Source organism: Manis pentadactyla, chromosome 13, assembly GCF_030020395.1.
Source record: "Manis pentadactyla isolate mManPen7 chromosome 13, mManPen7.hap1, whole genome shotgun sequence".
NCBI lineage: Eukaryota > Metazoa > Chordata > Mammalia > Pholidota > Manidae > Manis > Manis pentadactyla.
The window spans coordinates 13,950,222-13,966,181 of NC_080031.1; positions in this window are offsets into that span (position 1 = coordinate 13,950,222).

Here is a 15,960-nt window from a genome sequence, read left to right on the forward strand (position 1 = left end):
ATGGCAGTGCCACTTAGGACATTTGAGTACCCACTGCCCCACACATCAGACATAAGACCATCATCTCAAATATTTCCTCCATAAAGCATTTTCCAGAAACTTCTTTTCTCCAGGTGTATTAAATCCACTACTCTGCCCTGCTCTCAAAAACAATAAAAACATCCTCAATTACACATATGAACTTTGGCTACTAATTTTATTTACATGTTTCCATCCCAACTTTTAAACTGTGAGCACCTTAAGAGCAAATATGACACCTTATCCATTCTTATATCTTTAAAATCTTGCATAGAAGTCAATATATGGAAGGAACTTTATAAATGTAGTGAATACATTCATTCATTTTTATTCACTTTTTATATTGGAATATAGTTAATATATAATATTATATTGGTTTCAGATGTATAACACAGTGATTCAGCAATTATATACATTATTAAATATTTACCACATGTAGTTACCCTCTGTCACTATATCAAGATTCCTGTACCACTTTATTTTATAATTTGAAGTTTGGACCTCTTTATTACCTTACCTATTTCACCCATCTTCCCCCACCTGTGGTAATGAACTGTCTATTGTCTGTGTTTATGAGTCTATTTATTTTTTGTTTGTTGTTTGTTTTGTAAGTCAGACAAAGACAAACACCATATGATTTCACTTATACGTGGAATCTAAACAACAAAACAAACATTCGTTTGTTCTTACATTTGTTTTATAATAAATATTTATTTAGCATTTACTATGTTCAAAACAGTGTTAGATGATAGGAACATTTCAAGGAGCAAATCAGATGTGGTCTCTGATCTCATGGTGCTTAAATTCTAATTAGAGAAAGAGAAAAGTAATAATTACACAACTTTCAGCTTTGATAATGTAGATAAAATGAAAGTTCCTATGGCCAAGATTCTCACCTGAGCCAGGTCAGCTTGCTCACTACACACATGTGGACAGTAGTTATTATTGACCCTATATAAAGAGCTCCACCCAGTGCTCTGGGCTGCACGGCTGCTCCTCTGCAAGGCTGCAGGAAAGCAGAGGCTGGAGTGGTGGCAGTGCTGAGGGGCAGAGAGGCCCAGAGGCAGAGGTGTGCTTGTTGCATACAGACTTGCTCTGAGGCAGATGGGATTCTAGTGCTTGACCTGCCACCATGGGAATAAAGTTGGGTATAAACCATTTCACCCCAAGAACGTTCCATTGTCGTTTTTCAGCCTCACTGAATCAAAAGTGAACTTGCCTGGGGCTGAAACCCATTGGCGGGACAGAATTATCATAAATGCTACAATTGACAAATACAAGTGTTATGAGACTGGATAAATGCAAGAACTAGCTCTAGACTAAAAGAGAAATAGAGAAATAAAAAGTGATATTGAAGTGTATCAGTTATCTACTGCTGCCTAACAAATCAACCCAAAACTTGTGGATTGAAACAACCATTATTTGCTATTGCTCATGGGTCTGTGAATCCATTAAGAGCTTCTGTTGATCTGGCCCAGGTTCTGATCTCAGTTGCACTGCCTCAGGGGTTTGTGGTCAGTTACAGGTCAGCTAGGGTTGGCTGGGCTGGGATGGCCTCAACGAGGATCTTCTAGGAGGCCAGACCAGGTTTGTTCTCATGGAGATGGTGGGTCCCAAGAGAGTAAGCAGAAGCCTGCAAGCCCTGCCGAGGCTCAGGCTTGAAAGGGACCAATTTCCTTCTGCAAGGCAAGTCCAAAACTAGCTCAGATTCAGTGGGTGGGAAAAGAAATTCTGCCCCTTGGTGCAAAGAACTACAGTCACATGGCAGTAAGTACAGATGAGGAGGGTGCAAGATTACAGGCATTTTTATAATCAGCTGCACCAGATTAAGACCTCCAGAAAAAGAAGGAGTCAAGCAGACAAACAGGGAAGGGAGCTGTGTCAGCATGGAAAGACCCTGAAGCAGGAAGAGACATGGACATTCCAGGAAGGCAGTGGCAGCGTGCTGATAGTGAGGATGAGCCGTGTAAAAGGAGCCTGGTGAAGGGGGAGGGCCCCGCTGGGGCAGAGCCAGGTTGTGTAGCCTTGCTAAGAATTTGGGCCTTTCTCCAGGAAAAGATTTTAAGCACAAGAGGGACATGATCAGAATTTACATATATATTTATCCTATCTTAGGCCTGGACAGCATCTCAAACGAGTAAATTAGTATTTCTGGGACTAGGTACACGTAGTAGTGAAATTTTCCCAGGTGATATCAGTGTTCAGCCTCTCTTCATTAGACTAGATTTAAAAGTTATTATCACCCATTGTCCAGGTGAGAGATGACAGTAGCTTGAATGAATGTGGTTACTTAGTGAATGAATAAGTGAATGATTGAAATTAAACCTCGGGTGAAAGGTTGAAGATCTACAGTAGAAGTATAGCTTTGTTTCAAATCACAGGTCCATTACTGGCTGGGAGAGCTCAGGCACCTTACTTACCCTCTGAGCCTGGGCATCTTCATTTCCAAAGTGAGAAAGGAGTAACTCCCACCTTGCCAGTGTGTTAGGAGAACTGGGAGGGAATCCTCACGGAGCACCGCACTCCAGGCCAGGCGATGATGGGCAGTGGATGAAGGTCAGGTGCCGTTACCTCCATGGCTAAGAGGATGATGTCTGCAGCAGTACATTGTCTCAGCAGTAACAGCTTTATCCCCAAGGAAACGCTATTCTAATTGCAACCACGCTCTGTAGCCCTGATTTTGTTCATGTGGTTGCGATTAAGCCACAGCCCAAGCTGGGACCAGATACTGTTCATTTCTGCTTGGCTTGCGATCGATCCTCAGGCCGCTCTTCCTGGGGTCTATCTAATGCTCTGTCATCTGGCTTCAATTCATCTGGGGGAGGACAGGGAGAAGCTAGATGGCCATGAATCTTGCTGTCTGCTTGCAAATGTTCACTGTCTAGGGAGGACTGAGTGGGGCTCCTGTCAGGGGAAACATATAGCTCGGTAGCAGAGGCGATGCCCTTTAGCTGTGCCAGAGCCCAGGGTCAGCTGAAAACCTTCCGAGGACAGCAGGGCCCAGTAGAGGCCTGGTTTTACCACAAACTCCGGTGCAACTCAAAAGTGATATGTGGAGGAAAAAGGGGCACTGGAGCCTGAGGCTGTTTCTGCATGTGCAAGTGGGGCTGGGGTAGAGCTCAGTTCACGAGAAAGAGGTGATCTTAAATCATTGTCTGTAAAGAACTGCTTTGACTCAATTACATAAGTCTCTGCAGAAAAGAGGGGTGAAGGCTAAGATATCAGAATGGTAATGGTGATTGTCTCTGAGTGGGGAGATTAGACATGTTTTCATGTTCTCCACCTCTTCTGCAGGCTCTCACTGTTTTCCAATAAGCCTCTATTTTAATAATCAGAAAAAAGTGGAAATTTAAAAATCAAATGCTAAGCATGCCAGAAGTCCCCCCACCCACCCACCATGTTCTTAGTATATTAATGAATATAATTCTACAGTGCAGTTCTGGAGATAAAGGGTTTCGCTTAGGATATGACCAATCCTAATCTGCTCCGCTTAGGTGGATTTGGTAAATATGTGACCCTAACAAAGCAGACCCACCATCACCACCACCTTTGACCCTAATGCCTCCTCTCCCCCAACTCTTTTGCCACTTCCAATTTCCCTCGACTCTTCCTTAGGGCTCAAGAGCTCAGGTGGGGTGTAAATCAGACACTTCTCAGTAGCGTAACCTTGGCTGGGTTACTGAACTTGAGCTCAGCATCTGTAAAATGAAGATAAAAATCATATCTGCATCATAGGACTTTTGTGAAAATTAAGTGAGATGCTATGTATAATGGACTTAAAATAGTGTCTGGCATCGAGTGACATTCAAACCAGTCTCTCCAGCTACAACACACTGTATATTGACTGCACTCCAATCTCTGGGCTTTGCTCCTTTGCCTGACAAGAGATATAAAGAGGAAATAAAAGGGAAGTCAAATAAACAAATGTCACTGTTTTTATTATGCCAGTATGTGCCTTGTTTCAATTGCCAAGATGGTGTTGGCCGGCATCAAGTACTTTGGGGGGCAATATGGGTAAAGAGAACGCTGCTCCAAAGATCTCCCCACCTGATAGATGCCTCTGCCTGAATGGTGGTGATCCAGAGCAGATCTTTGAAGACAGACTTTGGTCTGCTTCCTATCTCATAGCTGTGGGACCTGGTCAAGCTACTCTCTGAAGGTTTTCCATCTGTCATGAGGGCAACGTTACCTACGTTGGAGAAACAGGGTGCAGCATTAATCCATGCTGTCTTTTGGCACACGCCCAGGAACCACCAGGAGATCGCACCCCCTCACTTCTAGCAGGCTCTGATCACATGGCAACCTCTCACAGGCTTTCTCTGGTCACTGTGTACGCAGAGCCTCGTCCCCAATACACTCTGGCTCTCTCCGTCCCCCACCTCTGCTTACCTGTTCTCCTGTGTTCTCATCTCCCCCTGGAAAGTCACACGTACTTATTTGTCTCCTCTCAGAATTTAGTGCCATGAGGACAGGCTGGTTACATGTTTTATTCACTAATACCTGGCATGTAGTACGCACTCCATAGATACTTGTTAAATGAATAAGTAAGCAAATGACTGGATTAATTGGCTAGTCTTTGGGAAAGAGGGAGAGATAACACCACAGCTTGGTGTGGGAAGAAGTCCTAAGATTGGTCTCCGTCAATCGATGACTTGCTGATGTGACACGGGACTAGTTACTTGGCCTCTGGGCCTCAGTTTCCCATCGCTAAAGTGGAGGCAATACCATACTCATCTCAAACAACTACTTGGGAAATAAACTTTAATTATGGAAATAAATCTGCTCTGAGCACTAAATCACCAAATAAAAATGAGGTGCTAGTGTCATTTTTTAAAAGTAGTACAGCAGTTTGTTTCCTGGGTGACATCCTAAGAGAGAGCTGCTCCAGTCAGAAGAGACAAGAAGAAGCTTCATTCGGGACCAGTGTCTACCCCTAACCTGCCTCACTCATCCCTACCTCACTCGCCCGGCCCCCGAGCGCCGCGGAGCTCTGACTCTGGACCCCTCCATCTGCCCCTGTGGGCCATGAGCCGGCCCCGGGCTGAGTAATGGGATCCAGAGCTTCTCACTGGGCTGAAGTAGTTTGCGTCAAAAGTTGTCGCTTTCTGGTGGTTGCCTAGTGACCATGATGGAAAATGAGCAGCTGCAGACCATACCACAGAAACCACTCCCTCAGCTGGCACACCCCTCGGAATGCCCGAGGGCCACAGCGGCATAAAGGAAGGGTGGGCCCAGCACAGTCCTGAGTGCGGGCCAAGGCCCGATTGTAGATAAAGCACCCACTCACACGCAAATTCCACCAGCGGTTGACACTCCACGGCTCCCGGACACACGAGGGTGCACTGTGGCGCCCATGCCGACTCCCTGCCTTGATAATTACAGTGGCCATGGAAGGAAGGTGGGGCACCCTAAGGTGAAGTGACCTGCCCAAGAGATGCAGCTTTCTGGCTGTGCAGCCTGGTAGAAAGAATGCTGAGAGGAGAGTAAGACACTGGTTGGTTGGGAAAATACATATGAGTTCCAAGAGGGGGAAAGGGAATTACCAGCAGACTGAAAAGAGACGGAGCTGCAGAGCCACACCTGCTGAAATGCCGACTTACCCGAAGCGTACTGAGGCCCTACTGTGCTCCAGAGGCTCTATAATCCCCCCTCCCACCCTTGCCTCATTTAACCCCAGGGTTATTATGATAACATTATACTATTAAAGGTCTTGCTTTAGAGATGAAATGGAGGCTCAGAGAGACTGAACAATCTGTCTGAGGTCACACAGTCACTCAGAGTCAGGATTTGAGCCTTGCTCTTCTAACTGAGTGTTTAATCTTCCTTCCCTAACGTCCCGTTACCACCACCACCACCCCAGAGAAAGTTCTTTTCCGCCACCACACCAGCTCTCTTCCCCTGTTCTATCCCTTTCACTCAATCTCTGGCAAGTAATACTCCCCACTCCAAGGCTGGCTTATCATGACTTCAATGAATCAAGAACGAATTCCGTTAATATATTAATTCCTTTAGTCACTCATCCATCCAAAAGCTATTTGTTAAGTTGCTACCAAATTTCAGGCATCAAGCAAGATGCTGGGGCTGCCACAGTGAATGGGAACTATGCCCCTGAACCTCAGGAAGCACAGAGACATATATTTATCCCTTGAAAAGATAGTTGACGGATCTGTGAAGCAGCACCACAAATAAGACACGAATCTGGGTGATGGTTACGTGAGTGTATTACATGTCAAAGTTCACTGAGCTGTACACTAAGATTGGTATATTGCTTTGTAGGGGCTGCAATTTAAAAAAGTGGGGGTGGGGAGGAGGACACAGCAAATACCCATCTCCACACGGTGCTCCCCATTACTCCTGCTCGGTTTAAAAAGAAACAGAATCTTCATTTTATTTCAGCCCCTTCTACTCAGATAACTCCATAAGCATCGTGTCAGTAATCATTTCAGTCACAGGGGCGATTACTGTCTGTCCAATGAAAGGTTATGAGGTTATGAGAAATAGCAAGTAATATTGTCTTGATTCGTAGTTTTAGGATTGAAAAAGATTTGCTGAAAGTGTTTCAATGAATTTGTTACCAGCACTTACATAACGGTCTGAGCTCGATGAATAATGGCTGAGACCACAGCTGAGATCAATCCCATTCATGAGCAAATGAGTAAGGGAGATCCTGCCAAGGAGCTCAACCCTCCCTGTCTGCCTCTGGGCCTCCCGAGTTTGGAGCAATCCTCAGAGTTCTGGGTGCTTCAGTTCATTTGTACTTGGCTGGAGACAGTTTCCTGTTTCTAAGAAAAGACTGCTGGGATGTCTTATGAGGTCCTTTGGACAGCAAGTCCTGCTGGCCTAGGCATGGTCCAGGGACAGCACCAGGAGGGAAGCTGTGCTGGGAGGGCTGGTTCTCATTAACCCCCTGCAGCCCAAAGGTGCCCCAGGACTCACAGAGTGAGATTATTACAATTATTTGTCAGATTGGCTGAAAAATGAAGAGAAGTGCGTGAATATGCCTGAAATATCTGAGGAACATCTATCTACATTGGCTAAGCCTAAACCAGAAGCTAAGACGTGTGCGTGGAACCCCTCGGTGAGCTGGCATGGAACGCCCCTCTTGGCTTCTGACCCAGCTCTCTCCAGCCCTGTGTCCCTCCTTCCTGCTGGGTAGCTCTACAGATCGCTTTTCCAGTGATATCCCTTGCTGTTGCCATGGAGGCAGCTGTTATGGCAAAACAGAGCAGTCCCATCCTCTCTCTGTGGCTCACAACCTGAAGCCAAAGGAGGGAGGCCATCCTGTGACCACAGGCTCTGGGGACAAGCACAAACGCAACCTCTAGGACACTCCGTGGTGGGAGTGGAGACCCTGTGGCAGAGACAAGACCCCCATGGGAGGGCGGAGTGCAGCCTCCAGCAGCAGGGAGCCCAGCCAGCCCCGGCTGTGATGCAAACAGCAGCTGCCTGGCCTCTCCCCACCCCCAGCCCCCGCCCTGCCCAAACTGCACCCATCTCCCCAGCTCCACCGGCTCCCGCCAGCCATTGATGAATCATCCCTGCCAGCGATATTTGCAGCGGCTTAGAGAGGCTTTTGATGGGAGAAACAACGCACTGAAAGTTTAAATTAGACTCGGGGATTCATAGAACTGCCTGGGTTCAAATCCTGCCTCTACCACTTATTAGCAGTATGACCTCCCAGAAGCCACTTGGGCCCCCAAAACCTCAGTTTCCCAACTAAGATAATAACTTGTCATCTGTCATCAGTTTGTTAAGATAATCAGTTGAGATAATATAGGTAGTTTCCTCCTAACAGACCCCCAGATTTCTCCTCTTGCCTCATTCTGTCATTGACCAACAACCAGAGAGCTGCTATTAAAACGTAATCAGATTCTGTCACTTCCCTCTGAACACTTCCAGTGGCTCCCGTGGGGAATCACGTTCTTACCACGGAACACAGAGCATGCGCGCTGGCGGCCGTGAAGCTGCTCCCGCGGGGCCCACTCACGCATCTGCTCCAACCCCCGACCTCTTTCTGGCGCTCAAGTTCACTGCTGCCTCAGGACCTTGCTCTTCTCTCCACCAGGATCAACTCCCCCCCTTCACACGGTTGGTTCTTCTTTGCCTCGTCCGAGTCTAGGCACTGAAGTCACCTCCTCAGAAGGCAGGTATCTCTATGGAACTGCTCCCCAGAGACATTCTATCCCATTTTCTATACTATCTACTTCACAGTAGTGATTAGCATCTGAAACTGTCTTCGTTTCTTTCACATGGCAGTTTATTGCTCATTTCCCCCAGGAGAGCACCATCTTGTTTCCAAGTATATTGCCAATTCCTAGAACAGTGCCTGGCACATAGTAGGCACTAAATAAACCTTTGTTGTATAAAACGAAAACAAAATATCTGATACAATGTCTGTTAAATACATCTTGGCTGCTTTTATTAGTACCTAATAACATAATTAATATATGTCATTAACTAATAACATACTACCTTGTGTGGGTAGTAATAAGAGTCACGTCATACACAGAACAGCCCATTACAGATTTGTGGGACGCTTTGACGTTCATACCTCACGAGTCTTCCGGCTCACCTACGACATGGCCAGCTTTGCTCTCACTGTAGATGGTGCTTGAGACCTGAAACCAGGCCTTCAGACTTCAAGACAAAGTTACGACCTCCCATATGACCTGCCTTCGGGTAAGATGTCTCACACCAGGAAAAAATTATGTCTCTCCTCTTCAAGAGGCCCAGGGAGAGTGAGGTAAGGTAGGGATTTCAGACCCGGTGGCAGGTAGGAGAGGGATGACCCTCTGGTTGCCTCCAAAACTCGAGTTCCTGCCACCTCTGAGATGGGCCATTTCTGATGGCGTCACTTGGTTAATATCTGGCAGCACTCACGGGCTAGGGCACAGAATCCTTCCACCTGTGCACAAGAATAGTCAAAATTATAAGGATAATGCAGGTGCCTGTACAGGGCAGGCAACTTGGAGGTGCCCGCTGGGCTCAGGATATTCTGGAAAAAATCCAGCTTCCTCTGGCTGAGCTGGCTGGGCTGAGGAACTTCTCCTTGGCTGGCCCAGACTTGGGGACATTTATTACCATTTTCTGTCATGCTCAGCCTTCTTTTTCTTCCCATCACCTCAGAGTGGAGGGGAGAGTGGGGGGCCGGGGGAGGATCACCCATCGCCTTCTCACCTTTCCTTTGGATTTGTTCAAGGAAACTTGTATCCTGATATTTCCAGTAATATTAGCACTCCTTTACATATTTTCAGTAATGCAATAAAAACCAAGCTCACCCTTTCCCACTCCCACCCACATGCCAAAACTGAAATGGAATTAACATGAGTACCAGGGCTAGAGATTTTACCAGCAATTTTTCTTGGGAAGGTAGAAGAAGAAAGGTACGAAACATCCAGCTCTTGGAGACCTGCCCTTGTCATACTCCAAATGCCAGTGGCGTTTACTAGTTAGAGCATTGTGGGCATGTCAAGGGACCATCTAAGGAGGTTCAGGGATAAATGCTGACTTTATCTCAGAGCTCTGTTTCCAGAGAGGGTAGACTCTGCAGTCAGTCGGCCTGGGAACCTTGCTCCTTATTAGCTGTGTGAGTCTGGGCAGCTTGTTTAACCTCTCTCCCCAAGCCTCAGTTTTCTCATCTGCAAAATGGGAACAATTAGAATACTTTTCTCTTAGCATTATTGTGACAGTTACATGACATAATGTATGCGGCGTGATTGGCACAGTGACTGGCACATAGCAGGGACTTGACAAATGTTAGGTGCTGTTATTATTACTGTTATCATTCAGTCTATGCTGTGGACAGGGTGGGATTCAAACATGGTTGTGAATTTCTGTCACATTCATAGTTGAGGCCACCCCAAAAATTGTACTTTTATTAGTCCTGTGGGATCTCTGGGAGACAATTCATTCTAAGGAAAGTTGCAACTGGATACAGGTATAGTGAATTGTCTCAGCAGTAAAGCTTTAGTCCAACAAAGCTGTGGGGAGATTCCCACATGCTCCTATAAATAGAATCAAGGCCCCTCTAATGGGACCTTGAACCTTTGTTTATAGTAGGAGTGGGAGGCCATCTGTTCCATTCAAACACCAAATCCTCTCCGCATTGCCCTCAGGCTCCAATATTAGTCATTTACCTCCTAGTATTCATTCCACCAGGCTATTATCCCTCCCTCGCATTAGTAGTACAGGAAACTTATTCTCAGGATGAAATGGAAGACTGTGGCAAGCATTATGGAAAACACGAGGTCCTTCCCTGGAATCCTAAAAAAGAAATGGGAAAAGCACTGGTGCAGTGGGAACGTTGAGTCCTTGGTTGTCAGGGAGGGTCTCCATTTCAAATCATCTCAGCTGTTATGCTCATAAACCACCAACGTTTTCTGGGAAGTGCATTTCCCAGGCTTTTCCTCACACTTGGACATGGTACAGAAATCCTTTTTTATACCATGTGAGTCTCAAATTTAGTCTGTTTGAAGTGAGCCAATTCATGAAGGGAAAGCACCAGTTCTAGTCCCACTCTAGGCCTTTGAGGGGCTAAGAAGTGGGGGAGACCACAGATGACACTCAAAACCAAGTACTCTACTGCAAAGGCCCATTCTAGATTATTCCCAGACTCCCACAAGTAATTCCAACTCCTGAAGTAAAAACTTCCCCCCAAGAATAATGGAGTTCATAATGGAGATTTATTATCAACACCATCCCTAGGGAACTTCAACCCAAAATCTACATATTCCTAATACAGCATGGCTTGATTTATCAAGGCTGATGAAACAAAGACCTGGTATTAACTGATCTACACAAAGTTTCACTGTCTATCAGAGAGATCAGACTGGAACTTGACATCCTGACAGGTTCATCTGTGATTTCCTTAGCCTGTGGAACCTTGTGCCCTAACCTGGCTCTCACCAAATGTCAACATGAAATAGCTTAATTAAGTAAAAAGCAGCTTAAATTTAAAAGGCAACACTGTTATAGAGAAAGTCAGTTTTACTACCAGCCTACAGATTCCAGAAATGGCATTTCTTATTACTTAATTTGTATGGTCTCACGTTCTCCTCTGCCTCTATCTGCTCCAAACTGGCCACAGAGTACTCTCGAGTCATCTGGGCGTGCTCTCCCTGCCCCTGTTTGCTTTCCTGTGAAGTCTGAGGGTGGCTAGCATGGAGCAAAGCTTTGGGGCAGACCTGGCCTCTGCAGAGACTTTCTCATGGGGCGCACACCCTTGTCCTTAGGGGGATGGGACAGGCTAGTGCTGGGAGGACCATGAAGGCTCAGCCACTTAGAGGCTTGACTCTCTGGTTCCTACTGAGAGCTGTAAGGAAGGGTCTGAGCCATCACCTGGACTCATCACACGCACGCCGCACACACACACACACACACACACACACACACACACACACACACACAGCCCCCAGCCCCTCACCCTCCACTCTTTGAGAACCAGGTCACAGACTTATCCCAGGCCAGGCGTTCTTTACCAGCCCTCCTCTGATGGGTCTGGTTCTCTACAGTGAAAAATGAGCCCCAAAGCCCCAGAGCCTTCTTGGTGATTTACCGAGAACTTTACTTCCACATGGGCTTTCCGGCTGCAGCCAACCCCAAGAGTCCGAGGGAGGAAGAGGGAGAAAATCATAAATGGATCGTAAGATGAGAAACAGATGTTTGGAGCCTTCGCTGGCAGGGAATCCTCCACCTCAACCCCCTCTCTTCATGAGATTAGAAGGGCTCTCGCTCTACCTGCATTTCACCTCCCTCCTGCCCCCGACCAACAGGTACTCCACCTCTCAAGAGTCTTCCTGGCACCCTGCCATTTGCGTTTCCACCTTGTTAGGTCATTTCTGTCTGATTTTAGTCAGAACAAATGAATGCTAGGCTCTCTGACCACAAACATGTATTAGACATAATCCTGTGCCATCAAAGACCTCACAAGCTAGCAAGAGAGACAGAGAAACAAACAGGCAGTTTGACATAATCCCACTTGTCTATTTGTGCTTCTGTTGCCTGTGCTTTTGGTGTTAATATCCATGAAATCATTACCAAGACCGATGTCATGGCATTTTTCCTCTATGTTTTCTTCTAGAGGTTTTAGTTTCAGGTCTTACTTTTAAGTCTTTAATCCATTTTGAGTTGATTTTTGTGCGTGGTGTGAGATGGGGTCCAATTTCATCCTTTTGCATGTGGGTATCCAGTTTTACCACTACCACTTGTTGAAAAGACTACCCTTTTCCATTGTGTATACTTGGCACCCCTGTTGAAGATCAGTTGACCATACATGCATGGGTTTATTTCCTGTCTCTCTATTCTGTTACACTGGTCTATAGTGTCTTTTTAATGCCAACACCATACTGTTTTAATTACCAAGTCTGGGTCTTACTGCTGCTAGAATCATATTTTTGGCACCCAAATTTCCTCATTGCATTCTCCAATTAAAAATTTCTTAATCACCATTGGCTATAGAGAAATAACTGAATTTCTTAATATAGCAGAGCCCTTTGGGATAAGATGCTTATTTGCCTATCCAGTCACATCTCTGGACACCCTCAGTCCCTCAATCCAGGTGACACATTCTTCCATGAAATAATCATGCTTTTTCTGTGAACCCATTGCCCTCTGAGTTCATGCCTGACCTCCTCTGCAACAACTTGTCTGATTCCTCTAGGCTGCCCTTTATTAAAGTTCTTTGTAGCCTGCACCTGTCTACATGGTGATGGGAAGGATTTGAGGCGTCAGAACACAGCATCCCTTTTTCCTACCTGAGCTCTGAAATAAACAGAAAAAAAAAAAAGCAGATGGAATGGGATATCAAAATATTACTCTTATTACTGATAATGCTGACTTAATAGTAAGGCACTTACACCTATGGGTGACAGAACAAAGGAGCTTCCTAATAATGACCTCCAGAACTTGGCTAACTTAACCTCCAAGGCACAGGTTCAGATGGACGGGGTCAGACTTCCCCACTGGAGGGCCTACCAGGGCAAGACTTATGGCATAGGCTAACAGAAAAGAGTACAAATCCCTTATGAATAGGACTAATTTCTTGTTTCAAAAACTCACCAATCAAATATATCACTCCTTGGAGTAGACAAGTAAAGGGCAGTGGAAGGCTAGGAATGTCACAGTAGTAGAGCTCCTCCCACATTAAAGGAAACTCCAGGAAGAGAGAATAAAATTGCCTGTCCCTTCCCCTACACATGCATACACATTATCACTCTGAGTCACGGCATACGGGATTTTCCTTTTGTCTCTCCATGTGGTTAAAATACTTTCATTCTGTATAAGTACAACTCAAATACTCATACTTGATGCAAAGTAAATGTTCAACCTATTTATTAAATGTTGTTGAGGAGTGAAGAGCCAAAATATGGTGGGCTCATTTAAGAAGGTGCAGCTCTATCAGCAAAACTGGAGAAGGAAAAATTTGGGGGGAGGCTTCACAGAGGAGGAAATATTTGGGCTGAACTTTGGAAGTAAGTAGACTCTTACTACACAGAAAAGTTGCATCAGCCAGTTTATTGCTGAGGAAGTCCTTGGATGAAAAAATATTGCATGGATGTAGACAGAATGTAGGAAATGAGGCAGGAAGGACTTACTGTATTTCTCCACCCTGGAATACTTCATTGAAATACCTACAAATCAAATAGCCAAAAAAGTGACTCTCAACCTGAGTTTAATTTTTTTTTTCTTTGAGTTTAATTTCAATCATGGATGCAGTTGGAGCAATATTTTCAGCTATAAGGAAGCCTCCTTTAGACCTGTCTGCTTATTCTTCCTAGTCCAAAAACAACTCATACTAAGAGTATTAAAAGCCTCCAGGCTCACATATGGGAAAACCCAGAATGCTTATGTCACTCCAGTGGTGTGAAGCAATAGGGAGTTGGAGGCCACAACCTTTGGCATCAAGAGAATCACACACTACATGTCCAGATGATGAAAAATGGGACTTCGAAGAAGCTGCTGGTTGCAGATGGTATGATTTTTCCACTTAAATGAAAACCAGGAAAATGGGATGATGTTTCCTTTATTTGCATTTCCAGAATTTTCTTTTTCATGAAATAATTATATGAAAATTTCCAGCATAAAATTAAGCTTTATTTACTCAGGAAATCTTTATCTGAACCTAAAGTTCACCAGCGATGTGCGGAATATATCCCAAATTCTGATTTCAGCTAACACATGTCCCTCATTCTATGATGTTTCAATGACTCATGCAATGGCCACCTACAGAGTGCTCCTTCTGAACTCTGTTTTCTGGGAACAACACACCCCACCCACCAAGGCTGATAACCATTCATATTTCTGCTGTGTGACCTTGACCCGTGGCTATCCCAAATTGGTCCAGGAACTTGACCTATGCAGAGAATTTGGAATTTGGACGGAATGGGTGAAGAGTCACATCCTCGTATGTGACTTAAGCTGTAAAATCTAAACTTGGGAACTGAGGATCTGCCTGCCATTGCCTTCTTAACGGGGCTGAATAACAGAGCTAGATGGTGAGCTTATAGGAAAACAAGATGTCTTCATACATGGCCAAATATCTTGGCAATAGATTGGATACAGCAAAGAAAGGCAAAGGAGTAGTCCACATTGATGCCTTGGTTTCTGGGCATAAATATTATATGAATTACAGTGCTAGTAAGAGAATAGAAGAGCAGTTAGGAAGGTAATGCAGATATTGTAGACCACTATTGCAATAGTGCTAACTGAAATGATGAGAATTGGTAAGTTCAGTGAGAGGACTCCCTGAGTGCTGAGCCCAGATCCTTTGAGGCCACCCAAATTAGGGACAGAAGAAATGGAGACTCTAATAAGTATAGAAATGAGTTAGAGATATAGGACAGATGTTCCATTTTGGGGAAAAGATGCAAAATTAGATGCTCCCTCTACCAATATTTTAATTATCTAAATTGAGTATTACATTTGAAAGACTTGGATGGAGTGCAATAGACTACAGGGTTGTTATTTTGATTTAGAAACAGTTGCTTATACACATTATTGGTGGGAGTATAGACCATTTTGGAGGAAAACATGATAATGCACATTAAAATTGTTTCATGTGTAAACTTGGACCCGATAGCATGGAAATAGTGAGTTGCCTGCCCAGACATCTATCTCTGGGCACCGCCTGCCCTACCCACAAGAGAAACACCCAGAGGGAGAGTAACTTTCCCACAGCTACATCGTCAGGGTAAGTATTTCACCCATCCTGGACTAACCAGAGTCCTTTCCTTGGGATTTTTAAATTGTGACAGAGAAAGAAAGAGGTTTGATCTCTTGCTATGTGGCTGGACCCAGGCCACCTCCACTCTGGAATTTTCTCTAGGCCATGTTTCCCTACAGTATGAAACAAGCGGAACAGTGGAAAGCTGCCTGCAGAGTGAAGGGAGAATACTGCTCAAGTAAACGAAGGAGAAACAAAAAACAGAGAGGAAGTCCCAACAATTTTCAGCTCCTGGTTCTGGAACCTCCTCAGTTCCAGCTGGCTTCCTGATAGTCACAGGGACCCATCACTTAGTCCTAAATCCGTAAAATATGTATTTCCCAAAGAGGGCTCAAGATGTCTCCTATTTCTTGTAACTAAGCAAATATCAAAAATAATTCCATTATGTAGTGCTGGTGATGGCTGTTAACTAGACTTATTGCGGTGAACATGTCACAATATATACAAAATTGAATCATTATGCTGTGTACTTGAAATTAATATAATGTATGTCAATTATATCTCAATTAAAACAGTAACGATAGGAATTCCATTTCTAAGAATTTGGCCCTAGGAAATATTTGCAAATGTGTGAAGTTACATATATTTACTCTTACTATATGATCTGGCAGCCACATTCCTTGATATTTACCCAGAGGAGCTGAAAACTTCAATAAAAGCCTCAATAAACTCTATTTGTAGAGTTACCAGTTGGTTGATGTCCTGAGTCAGAGACTAAGCCC